Source organism: Leptopilina heterotoma, unplaced genomic scaffold (assembly GCF_015476425.1).
Source record: "Leptopilina heterotoma isolate Lh14 unplaced genomic scaffold, ASM1547642v1 Lhet_265, whole genome shotgun sequence".
Lineage (NCBI taxonomy): Eukaryota > Metazoa > Arthropoda > Insecta > Hymenoptera > Figitidae > Leptopilina > Leptopilina heterotoma.
Window position 1 is genome coordinate 688,481 of NW_025110975.1, and position 12,246 is coordinate 700,726.

Genomic DNA, 12,246 nt, shown 5'->3' on the forward strand with positions numbered 1-12,246 from the left:
ATAAAAATTGACGAGAAAATATTTTTTTTTCTATTTATCGACAGAAGAGGAAATTTTTTTCCTTTATTTTGCAATTTTCCTTGAGAAAAGAGAAAATTTTTTGACGAATCAAAAGAGAAGGTAAGAAATTAAGAAAAAATAATTTTTTTTTAAGTTTCTGTAAATAATCATTTTAATGTTTAATAAAATAATTATTAATAATTAATTTATTTATTAAATTAAATTAAACAATAAATTAAATAAAGTTATAAACAAAATACTAAATAAAAGGAGAAAAAATATGGAATAAAGTGATAATGAAAAAAAGCTAATAAACAAAATTTTAAATAAAATAATTATTAATTAATTAATTAATTGATGATATGTAAAGTAATAAACAAAATAGTAAATAAAGTAAGAAACAAAATACTGTATAAAATAGTGAATAAAATAATTAACAAAATACTAAATAAAATAGTGAATAAAATAATTAACAAAATACTAAATAAAATAATAAATAAAGTAATAAACAAAATATTAAATAAAAAAAATAAAAATATAAAATAAAGTGATAATGAAAAAAAAACTAGTAAATAACATTTAAAAAAAAATAATTAATAATTAATTAATAACACATAAAGTAATAACCAAAATAGAAAATAAAATATAAAATAAACAAAATACTAAATAAAATAATAAAAATATGAAATAAAGTGATAATGAAAAAAAACTAGTAAAAAAATGTCTAAAGAAAATAATAATTAATTAATTAATAATAAATAAAGTAATAACCAAAATAGAAAATAAAATAGAAAATAAAATAGAAAATAAAATAGAAAATAAACAAAATACTAAATAAAATAATAAAAATGTGAAATAAAGTGATAATGAAAGAAAACTAGTAAAAAAATGTCTAAAGAAAATAATAATTAATTAATTAATAATAAATAAAGTAATAAACAAAATAGAAAATAGAATAATAAATAAACGATAAAGTAAGAAACAAAATACTAAATAAAATAGTGAATAAAATAATTAACAAAATACTAAATAAAATAATAAATAATAATAATAATTTTAAATAATAATAATAAGAATTTTCAAAATAATAAATAAAGTAATAAACAAAAGACTAAATAAAATAATAAATAAAATAATTAATAAAATAATTAACAAAATTCTAAATAAAATAATAAATAAAGTAATAAATAAAATACTAAATTAAATAGTAAATAAAATAACAAAATACTAAATAAAATAATAAATGAAATAATAAATAAGGCAATAAACAAAATAATAAAAAAAAACAAATTTTTAATTACAACAAAATGAATTAATTTTATTATAATTCAATACTAATTTCGTTAAGCAACGAAATTTTTCTTCTTTTCTTTCATTTATTAAATTGTAATAAATAGTATCACACATTCTAACGGCAATGTTTACTTTTTCCAAAAGTTATATGAATGAAAGGAAAAATATTATTTTTCCAGAAAATCGAATCAACACTTTTTGGATGGATGGGGAATTTTATATTCAAGTGGAAAATTAACAACAGAATGACGTGAGAAAAGAGACAGCAGAAAAAAAAAATTTTTATTTTTTGACAATTCAACATTGATAGATGCATTTATTTTTTATCCTGAGAAGAGAAGAAAAAAAATTCCAATTATGTATTTTTTTCAATATTCCAAAATGTATATTTGTAAATTCACAATATTTTTTGCAAAATTGTTTTTTTAACAATTTTTGACCTCGAAATAATTCGATTGAAAATTTTTGTTTTTTTCCTTTTTATATAATTAACAATAAATTTCTTTTTTAAATTAACATAAGAGGATAAATTATTAAAAAATTGGCATCAATATTAATTTTTCAATTGTTATTATAAATATTATTAAAATTATTAAAATTATTAAAATTATTAAAATTTTTATTATTATTATTATTATAAATATTATGAAAATTATTATTATTATTATTGCATTATTTCTATTGTTATGAAAGATAATTATTATGTTATTTATTTCTATTATTGTTATTATTTTGATCTTTATTATTATTATCATTATTATTTTTTTATTATTACTATTATCATACTGTTTTATTTTGTTTAATTATTTTTTATTATTATTATTTTTAAGCAGCAAAATGTACTCGAATGTTAATGTTGAAGCAATAAATATATAGAATTTTAAATGCGAGTTTAAGTAGTTTTTTATTATCTACTTTTGAAAATTAATTAAAAAATTAAATAGAGGTAAATTATACAGAAAGGATTTTTTATAATGAATTATTTTCAATTTATTTATAATATATTACTCTAATTACTTAAATTATTTATTAATTAAATTATTTTTTCTATTTATTCATTAAATTTATTTTATTATTATAATATAAAATAATGTTAAATAACAATTTTAAATAATAAATTTATAAATAAAAAATAAAAATAACACAATTACAATATTTATTAACTTTTATTTTATGAACTTAAATGTTTATCTTTTATTTATTTATTTTTTTTTGTTTATTAATTTTAATTCATTTTTATATTTGTTTATATGCACTCAATTTTTGTTAACTTATTTGTTTATTTATTTGTTTATTAATTTATTTACTAATTAAAAAGTATGTTTATTTGTTTACTTATTTGTTTATTTACTTGCTTAAAAATTTGTTTAATTATTTGTTTAATTATTTGTTTATTTATTGGTTTATTTATTTGTTTAAAAAATTGTTTAATTATTATTTACTTATTTGTTTATTTACTTGCTTAAAAATTGGTTGAATTATTTGTTTATTTATTTGCTTAATAATTTCTTTAATTATTTGTTTATTTAATAATTTACTTATTAAATGTATGTTTGTTAATATTATTTATTTACGTGCTTACTCATTTGTTCACTTAATTGCTTAATTATTTATATTTTTATTTAAATGATTTATGTTTGTATTAACTATTTTGGTTGTTTATTAACTTGCTTACATATTTCTTTATTTATTTGTTTATTAATTAATTTGTTAATTGGAAACATTTTTATTTGTTTATTTACGTCCTTATTTATTTGCTTACTTATTTGCTTATTTTTATATTTATTTATGTATTTATGATAATGTTTATTTAAATGGTTTATGTATTTTTTTACTTCTTTGTTTGTTTATTTACTTGCTTACATATTTGTTTATTTATTTGTTTATTCATTTATTTATAAATTTATTTTAATCAGTTTGTTATTTATTTCTTAATTAATAATAATTAATAACAAATAAGAAAATTTGCTAATTGGAAACATGTTTATTTATTTATTTGTTTATTAAATAAATGTTTATTTATTTATTTGCTTATTAAATAGACGTTTATTTATATATTTATTTACTTAAATTATTTTGTTATTTTCTACATACAAATTTGTTCATTCATTTACTTATTTGTTTTATTATTTGCTTATTAGATTCAGTGCTTATTTATTTGTTTATTTAATTGCTTACTTTTTTGTTTATTAATTTGTTTACCTATTTATTTATTTATTTATTTGTTAACTTATTAATTTATTAACGTTTTTAATTATTTATTAAAGTGTTTTCCATTTATTTGTTTTTGTTTTATTATTAATTTATTAATTTTGTTATTAATTTATTATTACTATTATTATTTTGTTATTAACAAATAAATATTTCTCCAATAATAGAATAAACAAATAAGTAAACAAATAAAGAAGCAACTAAACAAATAATTAATTTATTTATTTGTTTTCTTCTTTTATCATTATAATTATTTATTTAATGTTTGATTATTGTTTAAACAAATTAGGAAAAAAAATTATTTTATTTATTTGTTTTCTTTTTTTATCATTATAATTATTTATTTAATGTTTGATTATTGTTTAAACAAATTAGGAAAAAAAATTATTTTATTTATGTGTTTTCTTTTTTTATCATTATAATTGTTTATTAAAATTTTTATTATTGTTTAAACAAATTAGAAGAAAAATTATTTTATTTATTTGTTTTCTTTTTTTATCATTATAATGATTTATTTAATGTTCGAATATTGTTTAAACAAATTAGGAAGAAAAATTATTTTATTTATTTGTGTTCTTCTTTTATCATTATAATTATTTATTAAAATTTTTATTATTATTTAAATAAATTAGAAAAAAAATTATTTTATTTATTTTCACAGTAGAGTGGAGAGGGGGGGGGGGCAGCAGGGTGTTTAAATAAGTGAGTGAATGATTGACCGAGAGATAGATAGAGAGTAAGATTGAAGACAATCGGGTGGAGATTCCCTTTTGAGTTGTCAATTAGAGAAGAGAATGCCTGTCATTCCTATTGTCACTGTGATGCGTATCTAGCCAGGGGTTTCTGATTAACGTCGTAATGCAATACGCGTGTAATGCTACAAAGGGGTCGAGGGCAACCCCAAGTAATATACTCCCGAGGGCTGTGCAACTCCACTACAATATACGTATAGCTCATCTTGTATCGACTTCACTTTTTTTCATCTCATTTTTTTTTTTTTTTATAAATATGTCTTACTAACTTTATACACAATAAGACCTTAACGCGAATTACAAAGGGGGATATTTCAAAACAAGTTTAAAGAGAAAATACTTTGATAATCCACTCTCTCTGTCTCTCACACGCAATTGAGAGACTTTGTATAAAAGGGAATACTTTTAATCCTATTTTTTCTTTGAAAGAAAACAAAAAATAGAACATGGGGAAGAAAAGAGAGAGAAAAAAATGTATCAGAAGCAAATTTGTGGGTATTTATAGTATTATGTAGATAATAAATTATAGAAATTGGGACAAATTAAATTTCAATCTTAAAATGGGAAAATATGAAGAAAAAAAAAATTAAATTAAATTAGAAAGTGGAATAAAATTGTAGAAAATTTGACAAAAATTTGAGAATAAATTCATAATGTAAAAGAGTAGAAAAAAGTAGAAATAGAAATTCAATTATTTTCAAAACTAATAAAATTCTTCGTAAAAATTCAATTATTTTCAAAAATTTTAATTATTTTCAAAAACTTTCTTCAATTTAATGATTTTTAATATTCTACTACTTCAATAATAATTCCCAAAAAAATTCAATTAGTTTAAAAAAAAAATTTTAATAAAACTATGCAAACATTGCAATTTTTATAAATAATTTTCATAAATAATTATTCAATTATTTAAATAATAACATTCTTTACAGGGATTCAATTATTTTCAATATAAAATTTTAATGGAATTCCTCGAAAAATGTTATTATTCTTAAAAATTTTATTAAAATTTATCAAAGAAATATAATTTTTTTAAAAATCTTTGCTAGAGTTTATTTATTTCAAATTATAAGTTTATTTATTTTAATATATTTTTAATAAAATTTCTTTAAAGAATTAGATTATTTTCAATAATTTTAATGAAAGTCTTCGTAACAATTCAATTTTTTTCAAAATAATTTTAATAAAATTCTAGTCAAAATTTCAATTATCTTTATGAATTATAAAATTTTTCTCCAAAATTCAATTGTTTTCAAAAAATTTAATGAAATTTTTCAACAAAATTCAATTATTTTCAAAAATTTTAATCAAATTTTTCTCCAAAATTCAATTTTTTTCAAAATAATTTTAATAAAATTCTTGTCAAAATTTCAATTATCTTTATGAATTATAAAATTTTTCTCCAAAATTCAATTATTTTCAAAAAATTTAATAAAATTTTTCAACAAAATTCAATTATTTTCAAAAATTTTAATCAAATTTTTCTCCAAAATTCAATTTTTTTTCAAAATAATTTTAATAAAATTCTTGTCAAAATTTCAATTATCTTTATAAATTATAAAATTTTTCTCCAAAATTCAATTGTTTTCAAAAAATTTAATAAAATTTTTCAACAAAATTCAATTATTTTCAAAAATTTTAATCAAATTTTTCTCCAAAATTCAATTTTTTTCAAAATAATTTTAATAAAATTCTTGTCAAAATTTCAATTATCTTTATGAATTATAAAATTTTTCTCCAAAATTCAATTATTTTCAAAAAATTTAATAAAATTTTTCAACAAAATTCAATTATTTTCAAAAATTTTAATAAAATTTTTCTCCAAAATTCAATTATCTTTATAAATTATAAAATTTACTCCAAAATTCAATTATTTTCAAAAATTTTAATAAAATTTTTTTCCAAAATTCAATTTTTTTTAAAAATAATTTTAATAAAATTCTTGACAAAATTTCAATTATCTTTATAAATTATAAAATTTTTCTCCAAAATTCAATTATTTTCAAAAATTTTACTAAAATTTATCTCCAAAATTCAATTTTTTTCAAAAATAATTTTAATAAAATTCTTCACCAAATTTCAATTATTTTTATAAATTATAAAATTTTTCTCCAAAATTCAATTACTTTCAAAAAATTTACTACAATTTTTCTCCAAAATTCAATTATTTTCAAAAATTTTACTAAATTTTTTCTACAAAATTCAATTATTTTTAAAAATTTTGAATAAAATTTTTGGCAGAATTTCAATTATTTTTAACACAATTTTTTGAAAAATGAAATTATTCTTAAAAATGTTTATTAAAATTTGTCAAGAGAATTTGAATTATTTAAAAATTTGTTGATAAAATTCTTTATAAAAATTCAATTTTAAGAAATATTTAATTATTTAATAAAATATTTATTTTTATGTATTTAAATAATTTAATTTTCGTAGAATTTTCTAATAAATATTGATTTAAAAATGAATTTCAGTGATTATTTTAGATTATAATTGAATTTTTTGATAAGTTACTAATAATTTGCAATTTTTTTTTAAAGAATTGAATTTTGTAAAGGTTTCAAAATAAAAATCTTTGGAAATTTGAACTTTTCATACTTTTAATTAAGAATTCTGTCAAATTAAGTTTTTTTTTTAAAAGTTTAATGGTTTTTTTTTTTAATTATTTAAAGTTTTTAACTTCTATAATATATTTAATTGAAGAGTGTCAGAATAATCAAAATTTTGTAAAATTAAATATTGTAAACAAAAAAATTTGAAAATTCTCTAAGGACTTTTTTAAAAATTATATTTTTAAAAATTGAAAGTAGAAAAAATTTACTTCAAAATAAATTTATAATGTGAAAAAAGGGAAAAATAACAAATGTAGAAAGTGGAACAAGATTAATAAATAATAAAACGAGTGCAAAAAGTCACAGAAGGTAGAAAGTAGAAAGTAAAAGACAGAAAGTAGAAATAAAAATAAAAAGTGTAAAGTAAAAGGTATAAAAAAATTAACTATGAGGCAGAAGGTAGAAAACAGAAGGTAAAAAATAGTAAACAGGAGATAGAAAGTAAAATGTAGAAAGTAGAAGGTGGAAAATAGAAAGAAAAAAACAAACAGAAAGTAGAAAACAGTAAGAGGAGGTTAGGAAGTAAAATATAAAGTGGAAAGTAGATAATAAAAGGTAGAAAGTTGAAGGTAGAAAGTTAAATGTAGAAAATATAAACTAGAAGGTAGAAAAAAGAAAGAAGGTAGGAAAAAAGTTGAAGGTAGAAAATAGAAGGTGGAATGTAGAAAGTAGAATTTAAAAACTAGATGGTATAAAATATAAAGTAGAACTTAAAATGTAAAGAATACAAAGTAGAAAGTAAAATAACCGAAAAGTAGAAAATATCAATAAAACATCTAAAATGTAAAATTTCCATTAAAAAGAAAAATAATTTCTCTGTATATTAATATTTTAGCGAATAAAATGTAAATTTTTTCAAACAACTACAAAATACTTTTAACTTCTGTTCACCTATATAAAAATATATATATTTTCCAAGAATCTAAACCTTGCCATGCGTCTCCTGAATGTGACGTCCATCTTCTGTGAGTTTGCCGAGCGAAGAACAAAGTCAAGTTTGGGAGAAACTCGAAAAGAAAGTTTTCTGCCGAGGATCGTAAGTCACCCTGGTTGGCAACTTTTTTTTCTTTCCTTCTTTCTTTTTTCTTTACCGAGTGTAATGTCAGTTTACTTGAGACGAAGTACAAATGAAAAAAAGAACAAAAAAAAAAAATAAAAATAAAAATAATAAAACGACTTGACTATGGTCTCTATGGCACTGGAATCGAGATAACGTGGTTCGCAAGAGACAATTGTTTTGAAATTTGTGTACTAAAATGTCTTCATACAGTGCAACAAGTAGATTGGTTATTTTCGTGAAAAAAATACTTTTCTTTTGAAAATATAGTCGAAAATTATGTTTTTAAAAAACAAATGATAAAAAATATTTTTATTTCTTTTTACATAATTAAATAAATTTATTTATTTATTAAATAAAATTTATTTATTTATTTATTAAACTCAATTATTTATTTAAAGATTATAATTATTAATACAAATTCAGTAAATAAATAAATTTCAAGAGAATAAAATAAATTAAATTAAATGTAAAATTATTTCAATGTTGTTTTGTTTATTTTTATTATATATATTCTTCCTTTATATAATAATAAACAATTATTTTTCTATTATTACTATTGATTATTATTTTTAATATAACAATAAATCATTATTGCTATTATGTGAAAGAAAATAAAAAAAAATTTTCACCCCCACCGAGTTTCGAACTCGGGAACACTAACCTCGCCAGTCAGGCACTTTCCCACTAGGCTAATCTGACATTGAGTAAAATTTTTAATTTCCTTTTTCTGCGGAGCAGTTTTTTCATCATTTTAACTGTAATTTTGTCAACATACCTTTTAGAAATTGTCAATAATGATCGTGACAGTAAAAATAACCGAAAAATTGCAACAAACTTACCTGAAACAAAGAAAAAACAATAAACATTAGTAAACATTATTAAAAAAAAGCATATTAAATTATGAAATTATTAATTACTACTTCAATTATTAATTCTTTATTACTTAAAATACAACAGCAAATAAATGTAAAAAAAGAGTATTTTTCTTTTACTTATTTAAAAAAAATCTACAAAAATAAATTTTTTCGTAAACAATTCCAAGAAAATTTAAATAAATTTTCCAAATATTTATTTTGACTTCTATTTCACAATAAAAGAAAAAAAAATCTGTGACAGAACATTGGAAAAAAAGAGAATGAAAGGAAGAAAAAAAAGGGAGAAAAAGACGTGATACAAATTTCAAGTGACTAATGCAATATAAGTGATTAAGGTAACGTTTGTTTAAGAATTCGTTATTGTTCACGAATTTCACGGACAATTTAACTGATTGAGATGATTCGAGAAGAGAAAAAAAAAACGAGAGGAAGAGAGAGTGAGTGAGCTATCGGATTAACGATTGAAGGGAAATTGAAAAGAAGGGCTCCCCCCCCTCCCTCCCTTCTCGGTACAACACTCGCGGCTCTTTCAAATCGTTATTTCGTCAAAATCAAATCACAGTAACTCGTCAGGGAGAATAGGAATGACGATCCTACCGAGTGGCTAGTGAATATTTATTGAGTCCTCCAATTCGAGGCCGGAGGCAATGGCACACCAAGGGATTGAACTAGTGTGTATAAAGAGAGAGAGAGGGGGGGGGGAAGGGGAGAAGTGGGGTTGGCAATAAACAAGAGAGACTCGTTGCCTATATATGTGGGAGAATTGAAACGCCTGAGAGTTAAAACGCCCCAGGCAACTGTCACGTGCAGCTAGTTTCCTGCACTTTTGCCTCTATCGTCCTTCGTCTCTGGAACCCTCTTCGTCTATTTTTTCTTTGGTTCTCTCCCTTTCTTGCCTTTACCCTTTTTCTTTTTATTTGTTTCGTTTTTATTTATTGTTTTTTTCTTTTTTTATTTATTTTTTCTTTAACTCTTTTTTTCTCCTTTTGTTTTTCTTATCTTCTTTTTCGAACTTCTTCCTTTTATCTTCTTTTTCTTTCTTTTCTCTGCTACTCTTCTTTCTACTTTATTATCCTTATTCCTTTTTTCTTTTCTCCCCATCCTTTCCCTTTTATTCTCCTCTTCTAAATTTCCGTTTTCCCTATCCTTTCCCCTTTTATTCCTTCTCTTCTCTTTTCCCCTTTTCTCCCTTTCCTCTTTTTTTCTCTTCTTCATGCTGACCCTTCTCTTATGTTATTCTTCTCCCCGTCCTTTCCTCTTTTATTCTTCTCTTCCCTTTTCTTTACATCTTTTACCCTTTTTCCTCCTTATCTTACTTTCCCTTTTCTCCCCATTCTTTCCCCTTTTTTCTCCTCTTCTAACTTTCCGTTCTTCCCATCCTTTCCCTTTTTTCTCCTCTTGTAATTTTCCGTTATCCGCATCCTTTCCCCTTTTATTTCTTCTCTTCCCTTTCTTTACATCCTTTTCCCTTTTTTCCTCCTCATCTTACATTCCCTTTTCTCCCATTCGTTCCCCTTTTTGCTCCTCTTGTAACTTTCCGTTCTCGTCATCCTTTCCCTTTCATTCCTTCTCTTCCCTTTTATTTACATCCTTTACCCTTTTTTCCTCCTCTTCTTACATTCCCTTTCCCCCCCTTTTTTCTTCCCTTTTCTCCCATTCGATCCCCTTTTTTCTCCTCTTCTAACTTTCTGTTCTCCCTATCCTTTCCTCTTTTATTCCTTCTCTTCCCTTTTCTTTACATCCTTTACCCTTTTTTCCTCCTCTTCTTACTTTCACTTTTCTCCCCATTGGTTCCCCTTTTTTCTCCTCTTCTAACTTTCTGTTCCTCCCACCCTTTCCCTTTTTCCTCCTCTTCTAACTTTCTATTATCCCCATCCTTTCCCTTTTTATTCCTTCTCTTCTCTCTTCCCCTTTTCTCCCTAATCTTTCCTCATTTTTCCCTTCTTCTTACTGACCCTTCTCTTATTTTCCTTTTCTCCCCTCCCTTTCTCTTTTATTCCTTTTCTTCTCTCTTCCCTTTTTTTCCATCCCTATCTCTATTTTCCTCCTCTTCTTACTTTCCCTTCTCCCCAATTCTTTCCTTCCTAACCCCTTTTCTAAAATCTCTTCCTCCTCCCCCTATTGTTCCATCCTTTCCTCTTCCCTTCCTCCTACTATAACTTTCCTTTCTCTTCTTCTTCTCCTTCTGTCTCAACCTTTTCTATCTTTTCTTCCTTCTCTTCTTAAATTCCCCCTCCTATTTTCTCCCATCCTTACCACTTTTCCTCCTGCTTCTCTTCTTACTTTTCTTCCTCTTCTCCCTACCATTATCTTTTTTCCCTTCTTACTTTTCTCCCCCTTCTCTTTTCTCCCATACTTTCCACTGTTCTTTCTCCTCTTCTTCCTACCCTTATCTTTTTTCTATTCTTACTTTTTTCTTCCTCCACTTTTCTCTTATCATTCCCATTTTTTCCTCCTTCCCTTATTTCTCCATCCTTTCTTCTCTTCTTCCTTCTTTTCGTACTTTTCTTTCCCTGTCCTTTTCCACCCATCTTTTTCACTCTTTTATCTTTCCCTTCTTTTTTTCTTTCTTTTCTTTTTTTCTTCTATCTTTCTATTTTATTTTTCTATTTTTCTTTACCTTTATTCTTTACCTTTACCTTCTTTATTTATATTTATCTTTCTATTTTGCCTTATTCTTTTCTATTTGCCCTCTTTCTTTTTCTTTCTTCACCTACTATTGACCCATCTTTTGTTTTTCCTTACTTCTTCATCTTTTCTCATGTTTTTTCTTTTTCTTTTTACTCTAAACCTTTTCCCTATTCTTCCCTTTTTAATCCCCTCTTTATTTCTCCATATCTATTTTATTTCCTTCTCTTCTTTCTTCCCTTTCTTCTCCATTTCATTTTTTATACCCTTTCTACATTCTCTTTGCTTCTTTACCCTATCTTTTCTCTTTTTGCATTTGCTTCCTCTCTTCCTTCACTTTCAATTTTTTTTCTCCTTCATTTCCATTATTTATTATTATTCAGCTTTCTCTTCTTTTTAATACCTTCTTTCATAGCATACTTTTTCTTCTTTCCTTCCAATTTCTTGTCTTTTACACTTTTTCCACTCAATACCCTTTTTATCATTTACTTCTTCCCTCCACTCCTTTATCCCCTTATTTTCACATTCTTCCCCTTTTATTTTACTATATTTCCTCTTCTCCTTTCGCTTTCTGTTTTTTTCATATTTTCTACTCTTCTTTCCTTTACTTCACACCATCTTTTGTCCTTTCTACTCTTTTTCTTCTTCCTTTTCTTCTCCCATTTTCATTTTTTCTCCTTTTTCTATCTCTTCATCTTCTCGTTTTATTTCCTTTGGTCCCCATTCTTCTTTGGTTCCAATGTTCTCTTATCCTCATTACTCTTCTCTTTCTTCTGTTCACCTTACCCCACTGCTTTTTCTCCGTTCCTTACCTT

At 22.4% G+C, this 12,246-nt stretch overlaps 1 long non-coding RNA gene and 1 pseudogene across 1 annotated transcript; one reads left to right on the plus strand and one right to left on the minus strand.

Moving 5' to 3' along the window:
- The first annotated feature begins 58 nt into the window (after positions 1–58).
- LOC122503613 lies at positions 59–1,624 on the plus strand. The gene is made up of 2 exons (XR_006301762.1): positions 59–120; positions 1,473–1,624. It is a non-coding gene; the product is annotated as an uncharacterized LOC122503613 (long non-coding RNA).
- Positions 1,625–9,769: 8,145 nt separating this feature from the next.
- On the minus strand, positions 9,770–11,334 carry LOC122503620 (annotated as a pseudogene).
- Between the last annotated feature and the right edge of the window lie 912 nt (positions 11,335–12,246).